The following is a 20858-nucleotide window of genomic DNA, read 5'->3' on the forward strand; positions in this document are numbered from 1 at the left end:
ATAATAGCAAACATATCCCTAAGGGGATTTTCCTTAGCTAGAGAATCTCTCTCTTCAAGTTCTAGGAAAGAGACAGATTTCCTGAACGATTCCATTTCTGAATAAAATTACTTTTATATTTTAGAGTACCAACCTCAAGAACCAGACATTACTGGCTCTGATACCAATTTTATGCAGGGGCTCCTGTCACGAGCTTGCAACTAGTTGTGCCTCTTCGTTAGTGTTAATGGCCAACTCCTGGTGAACCAGTGGTGAACCTACTCAGATATTTCACACTCCTTTTTATATATCTTTCACATCATCAATATAAACAATTAGCCAATCAAAATATGGCTTGAAGATATAATCCATCACTTTGTGGAACTTTGAGGGAGCATTCTTGAGGCCGAATGGCATGACGTTCCATTCATAATGCCCTGCTGGAATACTAAAGGCAGTCTTGAATTTATCTGCTTCATCAATGGCAACCTACCAGAAACCCGCCTTTAGATCAAATTTAGAAAATATCTTGGCACTTGCAATCCTTCTGATCAGATTTCCTTTATGTGGAATTGGGTAGGTGTCATCAGCCAAAACTGAATTTAGAGGCTTGTAATTTATAACAAGTCTAGGAATTCCTCTAATTTGTTCAGCTCTTTTATTCACATAAAATCCATAGCAATTCCAAGGGCTATTGGATTCTGTGATCAGTCTTCTGTCAAGTAATTGTTGAATCTCTTTTTGGCAAAGATCTCTATATTCCATGCTCATGGGGATAGCTCTGCTTTTACAGGGCTTTCCAGTATATCCTTCTTTGTATGGCAGCTTGATAGTATGTTGCTTCCTATGCCAGAAGGCATTTGGTTCTTCTGAGCAGCATGTTTCCTCTAGTTTTTCTTTCAGATCCTGGATCTTTCTTTTGACTTGGGGCATTTTTAGTTGTTCTTCAATCCTTAGTGTGCCTTTCAGATCTTTAAGATCTATCAATAAAGATTCTGCTTTATCCAATTTTTGCATGGCTTGGACCATTGTAGAAATCCTTGGGCTTGAAACATAAGGAAGCTCGATTTTCTTTCTTCTGCCTTTTGATGTAGGAACGGAAATGAAATAGCCATCTCTTCCTCCTTTTAGCCTAGCTGAGCCATGAGGCTCTACTGCAGCTAGAAAGAAATTTCCTAATATACAATCAACAGGAATGTCTGCAATAGCAAACTTCATATATACACAATGAGTATCAAAACATAATGAGGCTCGGGGAATTTCATACTGGAGTTTCTTATTCCCAAGGCCTACTACTTCTCTTTCAGCCGAAACCCAGTATTTGGCTGGAACACTTTTGATATTAAGGATGTTAATATCTGCACCAGAATCTAATAATGCAGTCATGTGAAAAATTTGTCCTTGGATGCAGATTTTTACCTTGACATGGTGTTGCTGATAGGTAATTGTGAATAACCTCATATCTTTAAATCCAAAGTGTGGATCTTGCATCCCTTCAGCAACTTTTACTTCCTGATGATATGCAGTAGGATTCCAAGAATCCTCTTCTTTCTCTTCTGCAGATTGTTTTCCTTTTTGTATTTCTGCAATTTGAACTTTAATTGCAGAGATTTCTGATTTGAGATGGTGAATTCCACCACTTACGTCTCCCAGAGTTAGTGATCTTACTTTTCCTGGTTTTTGATGATGCATTTGAAATTATTTAGTATTTCTTTCATAAGATGCATCAATGAATAAAGGCTTTTTACCTGATTCTTTTGAAGCTTTAGTTTTGAGTTGATCGGTGACTGCTTCAATTAGGCGATTCTTCATGTCTCCTTCCTGCATTGCCCTTATTTGAGATAAAATCTTCATTTCTGCTTCTTCTTCAGTAGAGGCCATGAGAATTTTTCTTTTGGAGGATTAAGCCTTTCTTCTTCACTGGAGCTGGTGTAGTACTCAGAATCATCTTCATATAAAGCATGGCAAACACACTCCTCTGGATCCGAACATGGACATTCTGATGAGTCTGTACCAGAATATTGTCCCATGTTAGCATGCAATTCTTCTTCTGATGTAGAACTAAAAGAATCAAGAGAAGATTCTTCTAGCTTGTGCTGCTGGGCTATATCTCTGATGGAAATATTTGGGCATCTTTCTGTAACATGTGTCTTGGATTCATCTAAGATAAAAAGTAGGTCATGAATGTTCTTGCTTGACTTGCTTGGACTTCTGAGCATAAACAGTTGTTTTCTTTCTTTTATTCAGCTTTGATTCTTCTCCTTGGGGACATCTGGAAGCTGTATGCCCATTCTGACCACACAACCAACAAGTGATTTTATTCCATTTTTCTTGTTTGTTTGAATGCAAATGAATATCAGAGGGGTCGTTGTAATGAGTCTTTGGAATATATCTATAATGACCCTTCTTTTTATATCTCTGACTTCTATCCTTTGTGAGATATTTCCTTTTATCCTTTGGATAGTTTTTCTTATTTCTGTAGAAAGTCTCTCTAAATTCTCTTTTGGCCTTCTTTCTGGACTTTCTTTTCTTAACCAAAGGATCATCTACTGTGAGTCCATACTTGCTGCAGATGGACTTTTTATCTGGCAATCTTGATAGCTTTTCAAGAGCCTTGTTAACCTTTGAACTGGTACAAAGACTCACCAATGTCTTTGTAATATGAGAATATATCTCACCCCATGTGTAAGATTCAAAAGGTAACTGAAAAATCTCTTGCATCCTGATGTAATCAACAAATCTAGAGGGTAAAGCAGCAAGATATACCTGTTTCCAGAGCAAATTCCTGGAGTCTTTTACCTCATAAATCCGCTACATCCAATCTCTATGAAAATCATCAAATTGTGACATTTTATGGCACTTGAGGTTCATAAGAATAACCTCATGTTTATTGGCTATCTCTGTTTCACTTCCACACCAATGTTCCAGAATCATTGATGTCAATGTGCCAATCATATTGCTAATGACAGTGCCATCTGGATTGTGAATAACATCTCCTTTCTCATCTTTGAGAACTTCTGCTTCCATGGTTTCAATGAGCTTAGGAGAAGATTCAGTCTCCCACCACCTGAGGAGAGTACCTGTAAAACATTGAATGATGGTTCTGCAAGCATCTATTTCAGACTTGCCTCTAAGACACATGAGTTTATATTCAGTATACATCAAATCTATCATTTGGTGAATTTGGCCAATACTCATGTTGTCTATGTTCCATTCTCTGTGAGAATCAGGGAAGAAAGTATGAGCTTTGGGCATTTTCCCTTTTCCTTCTATGTCAGGAGCAGAATGTCTAGAAAATCTATGTTCCAGAGGTTCATAGATTGGAAGAATTTGTGTTTCTGGTGATTTCTGCTCTTTTTCTGGTTCTGCCTCTGTTTCCTTAAATAAGGAAGCAATACTAATATGTTCTGATTCATCAGATCCAGATGATGAGGCAACTTCTTTAGGAAACAATAGAGGAAATTTTTGAACATCTCTCACAGGATTTTCAATCTTTATATTTCTCTTTACCAGAAAGGAATTTGGAACTGTTTTTTCAATTTTGGACAACTGTATCCTTTCAACTTTTGTTGTTAAACCAGTAAGGAGAGTTTTAGTTACACTCATGTTCCCAACCAAGTTTTCTCCTACTTCCTCTATCTTGCTTACTGTTTCTCTGGTATAAGAGCAAGATATGTTGGAATCAAACTGCAAATTATTCAAGCAATTATTTACACTATTCAATGAAGAATTTACAACATCTATCTGCTTTTTTACATCTTCTGCTTTTGCCACGTTCATTTCCAAGCCTTTGATAGCAGTATTGGTCCAATTTAATTGTTCACTAGCTTTTTGGATTCTACCATCAATGCCTAAAGCATTGTCATCTTTTTGGACCAGAGGAATGGCTTTGGCATCATTTGTATTTTCTCCTAAAATAATTCCTTTATAAGGAGGAAATGTAGTAGGAGTTTCTACTTTTGATCCATCAAGTGCAGTCCACCCATGTTTATCAACTGAAGTGCTAGAGGTGGCTCCAGTGAAAACATTTATAGGAGCAACTTTATCTTTACATGAATAGAAAGATATCCAAGTATTATTTGTTTCCATATAATGTTTCCAATCCATTGCCAACTATTTCTTTTGTCCAGGAGGGTATGTTTGGTCAAACTCTTATGCCTGAGGATTTGTATACAAATCCCAATTCAGCATATCCTTCATCCATTTGGCACTAATTTCTTATTTCAAACATCCATCCATGAGCAAAAAGAACTTATGCATCTCCATAACTGCAGGCTTTTTATAGTCAGAAGGGATTTGCTTAAATCTGCATTCTGGATCAATTGTGATTTCTCAAGTTTTCCTAGCCCATATCTTGGTTTTGATGGCCTCATTAAACAAATAATCTCAGTGAGTCTAGGATCTTCTTCCTCAACTATTATCATGACGACATGGGCTGAATCTGGCTCTGGCTCGTGAGGAAAGGGGATGTCAGAGCATTCGGGATTCGGACATGAATTAATAGAAGTAGAAGGTGGAGCAATACCAGTTCGTGGGTTATGATGCCGATGAACATTTTGTTCGGCTAATGTAAGCAGATTTATAGTGTCTTCACAGTCTGGACATTTCACTTCTAAAGAAGAATAATTTACAAGTTGTGCTAATTCATATAACTGGCTATGTCTACAGGAGGATGAGGATGAACAGGCAGTATCCACAGTGGAAGGATCTCTGTAGTATTTGGAAGATTTACAAGCAGCATCAATTCTTCGGCGGTCAATGGTAGATCTTCTAGGGAAAGAAATGATTGCACTGGAAGAATTTTCAGTAATATTTGTAGAGGTGATATTTCTAGGTATATGAGGCCTAGAATGGTTTACAACCCAATGTTCTGGAAACTGCAAGTCTTCCCATTTGATTAACAGATGTTCAACTTTTTGATTCTTTGGATCTGTTTTGACGACAACACTGGACTTGGAGACTCTACTGGATGTATGACGGATGGCTGGCCACAAAGTATTTGTGTGTCGGAAACAAGCTTTAGTCTGTATGGCTATATTATTCCTCTTCTTCTTCATATCAAACCCCATTGTTTGGATCTGCAACTGCAGGATTTCCTCAATGGTTTCATCATAGACATACACAAAGAAATTTGGGAAGCAGTCGAAATAGACTGGACCATCAGACAGCGGGGCCACAATTCTGCCACTAATGGAATCTGTATACTTATTGTGCGTCATGTCTCTCACAGTAGCAAGCACAAAAGTATGTAATCCTTTATGAATTAATGGATTGATTCCAACCCGAATGAACCCTAAATGCAAATAATTTGTTTTTAGCTTCTTTGCTTCTGCTTGTAAGGCTTTGGGATTAAGCAGAGACATAGTCTGGATACTATCAGAGTTTTCTTGAACCTGACTGACAGATTCTTTAATACTTATCATAGATGTAGCAATCAAATGAAAAGGAGCTAAGTCGCTATAAACTTCAGAGGGGGAAATAGCGAGTAATTCCCATCTAGCAGAAGGCTGAGTTTCTTCATAGGTGATTTCAACAGAGTTAAGAGTTATACTTGAACTACTAGCAAACATATCCCTAAGGGGATTTTCCTCAGCTTGAGAATCTCTCTCTTCAAGTTCTTGGAAAGAGACAGATTTCCTGAACGATTCCATTTCTGAATAAAAGTACTTTTAGATTTTAGAGTACCAACCTCAAGAACCAGATGTTACTGACTCTGATACCAATTTTATGTAGGTGCTCCTGTCACGAGCTTGGAACTTACTGTGCCTCTTCGTTAGTGTTGATGGCCAACTCTTGGTGAACCAGTGGTGAACCTACTCATATCTTTCACACTCCTTTTTATATATCTTTCACATCATCAATATAAACAATTAGCCAATAAAAATATGGCTTGAAGATATAATCCATCACTTTCTGGAACTTTGAGGGAGCATTCTTGAGGCCGAATGGCATGACGTTCCATTCATAATGCCCTGCTGGAATACTAAAGGTAGTCTTGAATTTATCTGCTTCATCAATGGCAACCTGCCAGAAACCCGCCTTTAGATCAAATTTAGAAAATATCTTGGCACCTACAATCCTTCTGATCAGATCTCCTTTATGTGGAATTGGGTAGGTGTCATCAGCCAAATCTGAATTTAGAGGCTTGTAATTTATAACAAGTCTAGGAATTCCTCTAATTTGTTCAGCTCTTTTATTCACATAAAATCCATAGCAATTCCAAGGGCTATTGGATTCTGTGATCAGTCTTCTCTCAAGTAATTGTTGAATCTGTTTTTGGCAAGGATCTCTATATTCCATGCTCATGGGGATAGCTCTGCTTTTACAGGGCTTTCCAGTATATCCTTCTTTGTATGGCAGCTTGATAGTATGCTGCTTCCTATGCCAGAAGGCATTTGGTTCTTCTGAGCAACATGTTTCCTCTAGTTTTTCTTTCATGTCTTGGATCTTTCTTTTGACTTGGGGCATTTTTAGTTGTTCTTCAATCCTTAGTGTGCCTTTCAGACCTTTAAGATCTATCAATAAAGATTATGCTTTATCCAATTTTTGCATGGCTTGGACCATTGTAGAAATCCTTGGGCTTGAAACATAAGGAAGCTCGATTTTCTTTCTTCTGCCTTTTGATGTAGGAACGGAAATGAAATAGCCGGCTCTTTCTCCTTTTAGCCTAGCTGAGCCATGAGGCTTTGCTGCAGCTAGAAAGACATTTCCTAATATAAAATCAACAGGAATGTCTGCAATAGCAAACTTCATATATACACAATGAGTATCAAACATAATGAGGCTCGGGGAATTTCATACTGGAGTTTCTTATTCCCAAGGCCTACTACTTCTCTTTCAGCCGAAACCCAGTATTTGGCTGGAACACTTTTGATATTAAGGATGTTAATATCTGCACCAGAATCTAATAATGCAGTCATGTGAAAATTTTTCCCTTGGATGCAGATTTTTACCTTGACATGGTGTTGTTGATAGGTGATTGTGAACAACCTCATATCTTTAAATCCAAAGTGTGTATCTTGCATCCCTTCAGCAACTTGTACTTCCTGATGATCCTTTGGTTAAGAAAAGAAAGTCCAGAAAGAAGGCCAAAAGAGAATTTAGAGAGACTTTCTACAGAAATAAGAAAAACTATCCAAAGGATAAAAGGAAATATCTCACAAAGGATAGAAGTCAGAGATATAAAAAGAAGGGTTATTACAGATATATTCCAAAGACTCATTACTATGACCCCTCTGATATTCATTTGCATTCAAACAAACAAGAAAAATGGAATAAAATCACTTGTTGGTTGCGTGGTCAGAATGGCATACAGCTTCCAGATGTCCCCAAGGAGAAGAATCAAAGCTGAATAAAGGAAAGAAAACAGCTGTTTATGCTCAGAAGTCCAAGCAAGTGAAGCAAGAACATTCAGGACCTATTTTTTGTCGTAGATGCAAATCCAAGACACATGTTATAGAAAGATGCCCAAATCTTTCCATCAGAGATACAACCCAACAGCACCAGCCAGAAGAATCTTCTCTTGATTCTTTTAGTTCTACATCAGAAGAAGAATTGCATGCAAACATGGGACAATATTCTGGTACAGACTCATCAGAATGTCCATGTTCAGATCCAGAGGAGTGTGTTTGCCATGGTTTACATGAATATGATTCTGAGTACTACACCAGCTCTAGTGAAGAAGAAAGGCTTAAGCCTCCAAAAGAAAATGTTCTCATGGCCTCTACTGAAGAAGAAGCAGAAATGAAGATTTTATCTCAAATAAGGGGAATGGAGGAAGGAGACATGAAGAATCGCCTGATTGAAGCATTCACTGATCAACTCAAAACTAAAGCTTCAAAAGAATCAGGTAAAAAGCCTTTATTCATTGATGCATCTTATGAAAGAAATACTAAATCATTTCAAATGCATCATCAAAAACCAGGAAAAGTAAGATCACTAACTCTGGGAGAAGTAAGTGGTGAAATTCACCATCTCAAATCAGAAATCTCTGCAATTAAAGCTCAAATTACAGAAATACAAAAAGGAAAACAATCTGTAGAAGAGAAAGAAGAGGATTCTTGGAATCCTACTGCATATCATCAGGAAGTACAAGTTGCTGAAGGGATGCAAGATCCACACTTTGGATTTAAAGATATGAGGTTGTTCACAATCACCTATCAGCAACACCATGTCAAGGTAAAAATCTGCATCCAAGGGAAAATTTTTCACATGACTGCATTATTATATTCTGGTGCAAATATTAACATCCTTAATATCAAAAGTGTTCCAACCAAATACTGGGTTTTGGCTGAAAGAGAAGTAGTAGGCCTTGGGAATAAGAAACACCAGTATGAAATTCCCCGAGCTTCATTATGTTTTGATACTCATTGTGTATATATGAAGTTTGCTATTGCAGACATTTCTGTTGATTGTATATTAGGAAATTTCTTTCTAGCTGCAGTAGAGCCGCATGGCTCAGCCAGGCTAAAAGGAGGAAGAGCTAGCTGTTTCATTTCCGTTCCTACATCGAAAGGCAGAAGAAAGAAAATCGAGCTTCCTTATGTTTCAAGCCCAAGGATTTCTACAATGGTCCAAGCCATGCAAAAATTGGATAAAGCAGAATCTTTATTGACACATCTTAAAGATCTGAAAGGCACACTAAGGATTGAAGAACAGCTAAAAATGCCCCAAGTCAAAAGAAAGATCCAAGACCTGAAAAAAAACTAGAGGAAACATGCTGCTCAGAAGAACCAAATGCCTTCTGGCATAGGAAGGAGCATACTATCAAGCTGCCATACAAAGAAGGATATACTGGAAAACCCTGTAAAAGCAGAGCTATCCCCATGAGCATGGAATATAGAGATATTTGCAAAAAAGAGATTCAGCAATTACTTGACAGAAGATTGATCAGAGAATCCAATAGCCCTTGGAATTGCTATGGATTTTATATGAATAAAAGAGCTGAACAAATTAGAGGAATTCCTAGACTTGTTATAAATTACAAGCCTCTAAATTCAATTTTGGCTGATGACACCTACCCAATTCCACATAAAGGAGATCTGATCAGAAGGATTGCATGTGCCAAGATATTTTCTAAATTTGATCTAAAGGCGGGTTTCTGGCAGGTTACGATTGATGAAGTAGATAAATTCAAGACTGCCTTTATTATTCCAGCAGGGCATTATGAATGGAACGTCATGCCATTCGGCCTCAAGAATGCTCCCTCAAAGTTCCAGAAAGTGATGGGTGATATCTTCAAGCCATATTTTGATTGGCTAATTGTTTATATTGATGATGTTTTAATTTTTTCCAAGAATATTGACGACCATTTCAAACATGTAAATATTTTCTTGAACATATATATATATATATATATATATATATATATATATTAATTATGATGGAAAATTTTAAAAACACTTTTAAGTTTCCAATTCATTTTAATGTGTTATAATTTCCATCATTTGGAATGAATTTACATTAACACTAACCTTAGCTATGTGTGATTTATTTGGTTTGTTTTCTTCATTTTCAAATTGTTTGAGTGATGTTGTTATCACTCAGTTTTAATGGAAGTTATGAATTATTTTGAAGGGAATTTATTTTATGAATATCTCTCTATATATATTTAATTAAAGATGTGTTTTTTTATATAAAATAAGATGAAAAATGTGCTTTAATTTTTTTACTATTGTGTTTGATATAAAATTTAATATATAATATTTAATAACTATTTAATAATGAAAATATATTTTAATGTATTGTTGGTGATGAAAATATATTTTAATGTTTTGTTGGTGATGAAAATATATTTTAATGTTTTGTTGTTAAATCTTGAATTTCATGTTCCTATATAATACTTTATAATATAACAATAGTAAATTAAGTTGTTCCCATAATAATCAATTAAGCTGTTTCCATAATAAAAATATATATATTTCACTATTAATTATTTATTAAATATTTTAACATTAAATTTAAATAAGTAATTTAAATAAATAATTTATTTAAATATGGTTATATAACATATATTTAAAACTTTTTAATAATATATTATTTAATAAACAATATAAATTAATTTTAATTTAAAATTCAATCCTATATTATTTGGATGTAGTTATATAATAATATTAATAATAAATATGAATTACTGAAAACATGTCATTTTAAATTTTCAAAAATAAAAAAATGTTTTAATTAATTTTATGAAATATGATCCTTCCTCATGTCTCCCCACCAAAAGCCATGATATTATTCCCTCCCAACACGTGGGATAGATAGAAGGTATGATAAATGTTTTTGACGTCTCCATCATTGGATGGTACAAGTCAACAACACCATCCTCGCACGAGGGAATCTAGTTAGCAGATTCCGAGGTGGTTACGTTTAACTGTGCATACGTCTGTCAACCGTGAGCTCGAGAACTGGTCACAGGTTTTTTAATCCAGATATAGGTGGTGGAAAATCTAAATCTATGGAAAACAGACATACACGAACAGAATTAGGGGTGGAACATCAGACTTTTCATCCACACGGAATTCAAGGTAAATCCAATAAAATCAAACGTTCGTACCACTCTCCCTATCCAGGAGCAATACAGGCGATCTTGGTCAATATTTTAGGTTAGGCTACTATTACAACTCATATTATTGCCATGCCGCTGGACTATTCCAGTCGTAATTCTCCTGTGTCACAATCCTCCAACAACTATTACCAAACGTAGAAGAAGTCTCCGTTGCCATTGGCAATTTACCTTATATAAATCTTCATGGGGCTCATTTCCTCTCCAGTCATCTTCCTTATTTGTCACGAATTCATTCATTTGGACAGAGTCGGCTTGCTGTTTGCGAAAGTTTGGGGAAGTTGAGTTCAGTTCAAACAGTTTTAATTACGAAGCGGAGGAAATACAGATCGGTTTTCTTAGCTAATAGCACTAAAAGATTGGCTATAGAATGGCGGAATTAGGGTTGAATCGACCTCATGTCATCAAAATGTTGCCATTTTCAGCGAAGCTAATTTTTCTGTTGGTGGTGTGCCTGAACCTTTTCGCTATTACAGCCATGGGAAGCATACATCGATACACGTTTGATGTAAGTGTCTCGATTTTTGAAAGCCAAGCGTTTTTTATATGACTGATTTTATTAATTACTCTATGAATATTGAACGGTGTTTTTGGCTACATGATTGATTTCATTCAATTTCTAATATTGTGCCCTAGAGTTAGGATTTTAGAACATTATTCAAAGGAAACTGACGATCTCTGGTTAACTGGCTGAAGATTGAATCCTTGTCCGTAACGAGGCTGTGCGAAACACACGACAAAATTACAGTGAATGGACAGTTTCCTGGTCCAACACTTCACGTTCACAATGGAGACTCTTATAGTGGAAGTCCGTAACAAGGCCCAGTATAACGCCACCATTCACTGGTCTGTAATCTATAACGGTCTATTCTTCTTGTCTCTGTCTTAAATAATGATGAATTCGTTTCTTATGCATAGCACTCCATATTTATATATTTGCAGGCACGGAATACGGCAGTTCCGCACAGGGTGGGCTGATGGACCTGAGTTTGTGACCCAATGCCCAATTCGCCCTGGTGGAAGTTACACGTACAAATTCAACACAACTGGCCAAGAAGGGACCCTCTGGTGGCATGCTCATAGCTCATGGCTTAGAGCTACAGTCTATGGAGTCTTAATTATCTATCCGAAGAGGGGAACTGCTTATCCCTATACTGTCCCGGATAAACAGTTTCCCATCATTCTGGGTATGCAACTTTAACGATACCAGTGTGCTGTTTTGAAGCAGTAATATCTAATTAAATAATAGAGTGGTAAACTGATCATAATATGTATTGTAATTCGTTTGTGCTTTGACAGGACAATGGTGGAATGCAAATCCCATTGATGTTGTGAATGAAGCGATACTCACAGGAGGTGCCCCCAACATTTCAGACGCTTATACTATAAATGGCCAGCCTGGAGACTTATACGATTGTTCTACTTCAGGTATCCGACTTTTGTTGTATCTGATCTCATCTTTATCGATTTACTAATTGAGTTGTTATGTTGAATTATTGGACTGGCTGATATATCTTATCCTTGTTCATGCAGATACTACTCGTATTCGAGTGAAGGCAGGAGAAACCAATCTTCTACGCGTTATCAATGCTGCAATGAACAATGACTTATTCTTTGCGGTGGCAAATCATTCAATGACCGTTGTAGCTGTGGATGCTTTGTATACAAAGCCTGTTCAGACCAATTTTCTGATGCTCGGCCCTGGGCAGACTACAGACGTACTTGTTACTGCTGATCAATCTATAGGCAGTTACTACATGGCTGCGCGCGCGTATTCCAGCGGGAAAGGAGTTCCCTTCGATAACACCACAACCACTGCCATTTTGGAATACGTTGGAGTTAACTCCACGTCCTCATCTCCACAGATGCCCGATTTACCGTTCTTTAACGACACTAAATCTATGACACAGTTCAACGCGGCTCTGAGAAGCTTGGCCTCGCCCCAGCACCCAGTCTCTGTCCCTCAGACCGTTAAAGAGAATCTGCTCTACACTGTGGGAATTGGGTTGTTCAATGGAACAAGATCGGAAGCAAGTATGAATAACTTTTCGTTTGTTCTGCCATCAACAGTGTCAATGCTTCAAGCACACTATTTCGGCATAAAAGGCGTATTCACCGACAACTTCCCGGATAACCCTCTGGTGCAATTCGATTATACCGCAGAGAACATAAGCACAAGCCTGTGGTCTCCTGTAAAAACACGAGAGTGAAAGTGCTGAAATACAACACAACGGTGCAAGTGATACTTCAGGGAACGAATATCGTTGCAGGTGAAAGCCACCCCATTCATCTCCATGGCTATGACTTCTACATCGTAGGAACAGGATTTGGCAATTTTAATCCAAGAAGAGACCCAAAACAGTTCAACCTGTTTGATCCCCCAAAGCGCAACACTGTAAACGTTCCCGTCAATGGATGGGCGGCTATAAGATTTGTAGCCGACAACCCTGGTGAGCGTACATACTACATACATCTACATGGTTTCATCTGACACATTAATATTGTTGGTGTCAAATTTTTGAATACATAGTTTCATCGTACACTTTATATCGTTGGTGTGTACATGGATTATGAAAGCCATTTAAATTGTTTTAATTGCTCATTTGTTTTGAAAGCGCAGGTGTCTGGATGTTCCATTGCCATCTGGATGTACACATAACATGGGGTTTAGCCATGTGCTTTGTAGTTGAGAATGGACCAGATTATGGATCAAGCCTTCAGCGGCCTCCGCGAGATCTTCCACGGTGCTCAGAAATTGACCAGCAACTTATTTTACCCAACGTCGACAGCGGCACAACGAGTTAATTGCTTTATTCGAGTCACATTAAACTCTTTGTTTAGGACTTTTCAAAGCCATTCGTACACCATATACTTTTCCTTTCCCGTCGAAATAAAGATTTTGTAAAGCCATTCATCCTCATCGTTTTTATTCATTGAGGAAAAGATCAATTCTTTTCCTATGAAAATGAATGCTCCATTTTATGTTCTTTAAAAGAACAACTATTACATTGTATTTAGCCATACCTTTGTTATCATTCATATCTGTTAGCTTTACTTCGTCATCATGGTGTTCCTCAAAGATATTCTAATGGTGATTTTATATTTTCTACGCAGAGCATATTAATAGTTGTGAATAGAATTTCTGTTGATATCATGTTAATTCTAGATTCAGTTGAACCGTCAGCATTTTAATAAATTTATATCAAAAAATATTTTATAATTAATATATTAAATTTGGGAGTGAGATGAATTTATATTAATAAAAACTTAAGGTTGAGATCAAAATTTATTTTATATTAATATATTAAATTTGGGTGTGAGATGAATTTATATTAATAAAAGTTCATGGTTGAGAGTTCATTTTCCTCAACTTATAGTAAGTTGGTAACTTATTTATTATAAGTTTTTTTACTATTGAGAAAAAAGAAAAATATTTAAAATAAGATTTAGACATTTTTAATTTAATTATTAATAATTATTTTATAGATGATGATAATTAAACTTTGATAGAATACTTGAATATTCTTAATAGTGTATAGAAATAAAAGGTTGAGATTTATATGTCAGATAGTTATGTCATTTTTTTCCCTTTTAATTAAATTCTTTGATTTTAAAGAAAACTCGCATATAGTATTGATAAACTATTGTATTTTCCCATAATATTGTAACAAATCCTACTGTTGCAACATAGGCTCTGATACCACTTGTAAGACCCCTGTAGCCACTCTACTATATTGATATCTCTTACTCTAATACTATTACAATAATTATATAATATTTATATACCTAGACACACATATATACATAATTAACGGATACCATAATTTCATGCATGAAAAACCATAAACCATAGATTACAGATATGTTGTAAAACAGGTTTTGAGAAATTGCCTAATAAAATCCTTTGACTAGATGTAAACCTAGGACATACCACCTAGCCATAGACTGTGTTGCTCATAGTCTCCCAATAGTGGGTCACCCATGAGCTAGGGCCATGAATCCACACACACAATGGCTTACCTAAAGCCATCTATAGCACATAACTAGTGCCAAACATCAACAAGGCCATAATACCAAGCCTAAGTAGCCTCCAACCAATATTATTGTTATATGATATTTACGATTGCAGACAAAAGTATCTCCTGTGGGTTTGGTGGCTAACTAAGAACAATAGAAGACAAGGAACCCAATGCTTTCCTTAAAGTAAACAGATGACGAAATGAAGCCTACCTGGAATCTGTCACAAGATTCACTCCTTGTTTAGGTTTAATGCTCAAATTCTAGCTCCAACTGCAAAAATTAGAACCTGCACAGTGAGATAACACAAACCAAGAAACTACGAGATCTATGCAGTATCATATATATACTTTATTCAATCGATCAACATGGTATTGAAATACATGAAATAACAACATCACGTATAGGAAAACAGAGAATTATTTGCATTAATATAAATCAAAGGAGTTACAACCATAAATAGATGTTGATCTTGTAGAAGAGCACCTCTAGATTGATTTATCCTTTCCTTGTCACAATGTGCACCTCCAATCACCCTAAATGCATGAAATGAAACCTCTCACAACAACAACATAAGGGTAGAATCACTCTCCAAAAGACAACCCCTTGTATATGGAAGGTTGTAAATATATAGAGGAGTGGGGTAAGTTGGGATTTCTTATCCAATTACCAATCTAAGGTTTTATATCCACCTTTGATGGGAGGATGGGATCAAAGGTTTGTTGGAAAATGTAACTAGGTTCGGTCTTCATTAATGTGTTTGAGTCATCATGTAATGTACTTGTGAAAACAATAAAGAATAGAATTATTGTTATTATTATTATTATGACTTATTAAAGCACGAGTTTCATGCTTGGGTCATAATGTTTTAGGTCAAAGTCCCCATTAAGGACTTCTAGGATATATTCTGAGTTAATAGAGTCATTGTACTTGTAAAGAGACCCTTCTTGGGATTTTGAATCATGTAAAAAGGTTTAGTATTGAGTAAAAAATGAAATATCTTACCTCCACACCAAGTCGGCCTCAAGGAGGGCTATTCTACCTCACATAAAGGCTATAAAAGAAGAAGTTTGAATTCATTTGGAGTATAACATATCAAGCAAGTTCAATATCTCTCTAGAAGCTAGAAAAAGTTTAAAGTGAAGGAATAGGGCTAAATAAGTGTGAGTTTAGTCAAGGTGAAATAAGAAAGGAAAATAAAAAATTTTGGTTCATCTCTCTTTCTCTCCCTCGTGCCCTATATTGGAAAATTTAAGTTATCTTGTTGATTTCACTACCATTTGCTGCATGTTGTTGCTGCTAGAACAAGTATAGCTCGAAGTTATTGTTGTTGGGTGTTGCTACCTCAGGAAGTTGTATTGGGCCAATATCAAAGTTCCTAAGTCAATATCGAAGCCTTTAAGCCAAGATTGAAGTCTCCAAATCAAGGTCGAAGTTACTGGGTCTAAGAAAGTGTAGCATAGTTTCGTTGTTGCTGCCAAGTCAAATAGGATCATTTGCAAAGGAAGAATAAGATTGACTTAGTGTGGAGGAAAGTTTGTGTCAAGGTATAGATTCTTGGATTATCTCAGGAAAACTATTGAAGAAAGAATTATTGACTGGTTTTTCCCTTAGAGAGGGGTTTTTCCCTGGTTGTGTGCCTATGTCTGGTGTCCATTGATTTATGTGTTATTGATTTGGTAATTTCTTGATGAACTAAAAGGAAAGAAGATATAAAGGAAATCTAATAAGAAATAAATAACATTACAAGTAAGTATCAAGTATAAGAAAATATTTCTTCCTTTCTGATTTTCTAACATGGTATCAGAGCTTTGGTGAAGAAAGAATAAAAAGGCAGTCTCAAGTACTTGATCAAGGAATCATTTAAAAGGATTATTTAAGGGAAGACGTCTACTATGTTCAAGTACAATGTATAACTCAATCAAGGGAGAGAACAGACTTGAAGGAGCCTCAAACTATAGGTCTTGGAAGAAGAGGGTTGACCTCATTCTTGAAAAGAACAAGGTACTAGACTTGGTCAGAGGAAAAGAAAGGAAGCCTACAGAAGACTCCAGTGATGCTGATAAAGTGAAGTTCAGAGAATTAGAATTAGTGGCCATGACTCTAATGGTAGAAGGAATAAAGGACAACCTTGTCCCATACATAGCCAACATTGACCATGCTCAAGAAATGTATGAGGCCTTGTCAAATTTATTCACTATTAAGAGCATTGGTCAAGTAGCAAGCTTGAAGAATAGGCTAAGGACCACAGACATGAATACAGAAGACATAATGACATCCTTCTTTGTGAGAATAGAAAGAATGAGAGATGATCTTTTGGCCATTGATGAAGTTGTTCCGGACAAATAACTTGTGATCAAAACTCTATTAGGGTTGCCACCTTCTTGGGGTACATTTTCTGCAAGACTTAACAGTTGGAAGGTAGCTCCCACTTTTGAAGAACTATGGACTGCTTGCAACCAAGAATAATTAAGGATATCATTAGTTTCCAACCTTGAAGAAGTTTCAAATGATTAGAATGATCATCATAAAGGAAACTTCAAGAAATCAAAAGGACCGAAAAGGAAGGTAGAAATGTCCAAGGTATAATGCTACCAATGTCATAAGAAGGGTCACTATAGGAGTGACTGTCCCGACAATCCAAGGAATAAGAAGAGAGAAAGAGATCAAGCTAATATTGCTAAAGAAGAAGTCCTAAATAAATCCAAACCCAAAGAATCTGACATAAGGGACTTACACTACTAAGTCCTTTTCTTTTAGTCTTAGATATTCTATTTTGTATTTTTTATGTTTAGTATTTATAGGTTTTAACATGTTTTTGGAAAATACATTTTTATTGTTTTTATAAGTTTATAGGTATCCCTCAATCTTTGGAGGGAGCCCTCAACATCTCCCAAAGATAAGTATCTCATTTCTTTTCAGCTTTTGGTTTCATGTACTTATTTAAGTTTTGGTTATATTAAATACTAATCACCATTCTACCTCTATTGTCTTGATTAGGAAAACATCTGCTAAATCCTCAAGGAGTATAGAAGAGGGCCTCCCAAGACAAGGTTTGTCAAGGAACAAAGGTATTCCTTAAACTACAAAATATTGATCTCTTCATAATAAAGGTTTATTCATTCGATAATCTATTACAAACATCGTTATGTCTAATTGTATTGAGTCATAATGATTCTTGCTTTGGGTGATTCATAATTTCATAAATCTACCCTCCTCATGTTTTTGATTGATTATATTGAACCCTAGAAAGGTTCTCTGGAAAACCCTAACTTAAGGGTATGATAATGTGTTAAACCCTTGTCTTCTTAGGGTTTATGGAAATGCTATTTGAATTTTTTTATGATGTTTGGGGTTTTGGTATGATCATGAAACCTAACTTGTTACGGTTGAATGATGTTGTATAAGATCCCAAACCTTTGAATTTTTGGTATAACAGGGTTTTCTTTGCTATGTTATGAAACCCTAAATATTTAGGGTTTGGTTAGGCCTGTGAGCAAAACCCTTATTATGCCTTTAGATTAAGATCCTAGGAATGAAACCCTAGGTTTATATGTGTCCATCTGATCAAAACACTAGCTTGGTCTAGGTCAGTATATGTTTAATGTATTAATATTACTTGACATATGATATGCTTATGCATGATAACAAATTCCTAGATATGTGTGTTGACCTAATTATTGATGGTCATAAGTCTTAGGGTTTAATATAAGCCATTTTCTGAGTTTGATATTCTAGGATGATGGTGTTTGGGAAATATTTGGTTTTGTAGCTAAACCCTAATACTAGTTAAATTCTCTAGTATGTGTGATATGACAATCTCGAATCTATGAATCTATATAGTGATTTTTGAGATTGTGTAAATGAGAAATCTAGGGTGTACATCAAACCTTAGTAGAAGCTAGCTATGTTGTTGATTAAGCTGTGATCAGTTTTGATTGTTGAATCTATTGTATGAAATCTAGTATATGAATGAAATCCTAGTGACGATTCCATCATAGGAATTCCTATAGTTGTAAGACACAATACTTGTTTGAATTTTTTCTAAGGTTTGCTATATAGCATGGAAAATTTTAGGGGCTAATGTTCGCCCAGTGGGCTAATTTTCCATGATTTTTCCACAAAAAAGATTCGCCAATTTCCAATTTTATAAAAGACGATTCGCCCAAATTTTAGAATATAAAATTATTTTACCTTAAAAATCGCCAACATTATATAGAGACTATATATAAAATAATAATAAATTTGATTAATTTTACAAATATATCAATAAACATTTATAATTTGCATATTAGGGATTAGTGAGATTCGCCAATGTTTTAAACTTCAAGAAAATTTTCCATCCTTAAAATTTTCCTTGCTATATAGAACTCTTCATATCATTTAAATAATATTGAAACCCTAGAAGAGTTTAATATTTTGGTTTGTTGATGTGATTTAGGATTTGTAACAAAATATGGGCAGGAAGTTGAAATATAGCATCTTTCTAATTATGTTTGTAAAGTTTAATGCTTCCATTATTATAATATTTTGATATGGCTAACTTCATGCTTATATAGTTGTGGTTGTACTTTCTATCTAAGTTGTGTAGGTATGTCGTACTCAAGATGGTGAAGATGATCACAAGTAAAGTTGATGTGATAAGAATGATATATGAATGACTTTGATAAGAAAGACGGAATCCATGAAAGATTATCCAATAAGAATTTGATCTCTGTGGGTTAAGAGGGATTCTAGATAGAAGAAATCTCCCCGAGATTAAGAGGGAGCCTCGATAGAGGAAATCTCTGTGGTTGAGAGGGAGGGCATATCATAGTTTTGATTGGAGAATGCATTTTGAAGGATGTGTTGCTGCATGTGAAGTAGGAAAGGAAAGTGTATTATTGAGGAATCTTGTGTAAAAGATTTAATTGATAATCCTACTGTGTTGAGAAGCAACATCAATTTTCTGAAAGACCCCAAAGGTTTGTGTTTGTTTATGAACATGTGAAATTATATTATTGATCAGGGTTGTGTTTGTACAGGTAAATCTCTCAAAGATTTTGATAGCATGTTGGTTACCGATTAGTTTGAACAGGCGATATTTGTTATCCTTGATCTACTGGATCAAGGAGTGTTGTGGCTTTGTGAGTGAAGCATTGCCTCAAAGGAAATATATTTGACACTTTATGTTAATGTCTAGGTCCCAAAGTTGGGAGGGTGGTGTTGGTCATAGAGCTCTAACCTCAGATAGACACCTAAATCCCTGGGTTGATGGTTAGTAAGTAAACCTTATGGTACCTAGAGGGGTTGAAATCTTGAGTCCATCATATTCCCACTTGGATAGATTTCCCTAGTTAGGAATCTACTCCATGGAATTGCAATGCCTAAACTGTTGAAAGACAAATGAATAAATTTCCTTGGTCAGGAATCTTGTCCATGGCATTGTGATGCCTAAAAATCCTTCATGGTTCATATAGTTGAGATCTTCCTTGTACTTATATATGATGAATACCTCCCTAGTTAATAGGAAGTGTTAGAAAATGTAACTAGGTTCTGTCTTCATTAATGTATTTGAGTCATCGTGTAATGTATTTGTCAAAAGAATAAAGAAAATTATTGTTATTGTTATTATTATGACTTATTAAAGCATGAATTTCATGCTTGGGTCATCATGTTTTAGGTCAAAGTCCCCATTGATGACTTCTAAGATTTATTTTGAGTTAATAGAGTCATTGTACTTTTAAAGAGACCCTTCTTGGGTTTTTGAATCATGTAAAAGGATTTAGTATTGAGTAAAAGATGAAATATGTTGCCTCCACACCAAGTTGGCCTTAAGATGATCAAGTCAGCCTCAAGGAGGGCTATTCAACCTTACCTAAAGGCTATAAAAGAAGCAGTCCAAATTCAATTGGAGTAGAACATCTCAAACAAGTTTGATATCTCTTTGGAAGCCAGAAAAAGTGCAAAGTGAAGGAAGAGGGATGAAGAAGTGCGAGTTTGGTAAATGTTAAAGAAGAAAGGACAATCGAAATTTTGGTGTATCTCTCTCCCTCCCTTGTGCCCTAGATTGGAAGATCGAAGGTCGAATTTCTCTTGTTGATGTCGCTACCAATTGCTACATGTTGTTGCCGCTAGAACAAGTATAGGTCGAAGTTGTTGTTGTCGGGTGTTTTTGCCTCAAGAAGTTGTATTGGGCCAAGATCGAAGTTCCTAATTCAAGATCCAAGTCTTCCAGCCAAGATCAAAGTCTCCAAAGCAAGGTCAAAGTTACTGGGTCCAAGAAAGTGTTGCATAGTGTTACTGCTGCTGCCAGGTC

At 35.8% G+C, this 20858-nt stretch overlaps 1 pseudogene across 1 annotated transcript; it reads left to right on the forward strand.

Moving 5' to 3' along the window:
- Positions 1-10764: 10764 nt before the first annotated feature.
- Positions 10765-13661, forward strand: LOC149193303 (laccase-12-like; annotated as a pseudogene). The gene is made up of 6 exons (XR_016254935.1): positions 10765-11051; positions 11240-11389; positions 11486-11730; positions 11843-11971; positions 12077-12993; positions 13164-13661. The product of XR_016254935.1 is annotated as a laccase-12-like (transcript).
- Positions 13662-20858: the final 7197 nt, after the last annotated feature.

This window comes from Pinus tabuliformis, chromosome 2_2, assembly GCF_031772625.1.
Source record: "Pinus tabuliformis cultivar Carrire ecotype Pingquan chromosome 2_2, CPIR1, whole genome shotgun sequence".
In the NCBI taxonomy this organism is placed as follows: Eukaryota; Viridiplantae; Streptophyta; class Pinopsida; order Pinales; family Pinaceae; genus Pinus; species Pinus tabuliformis.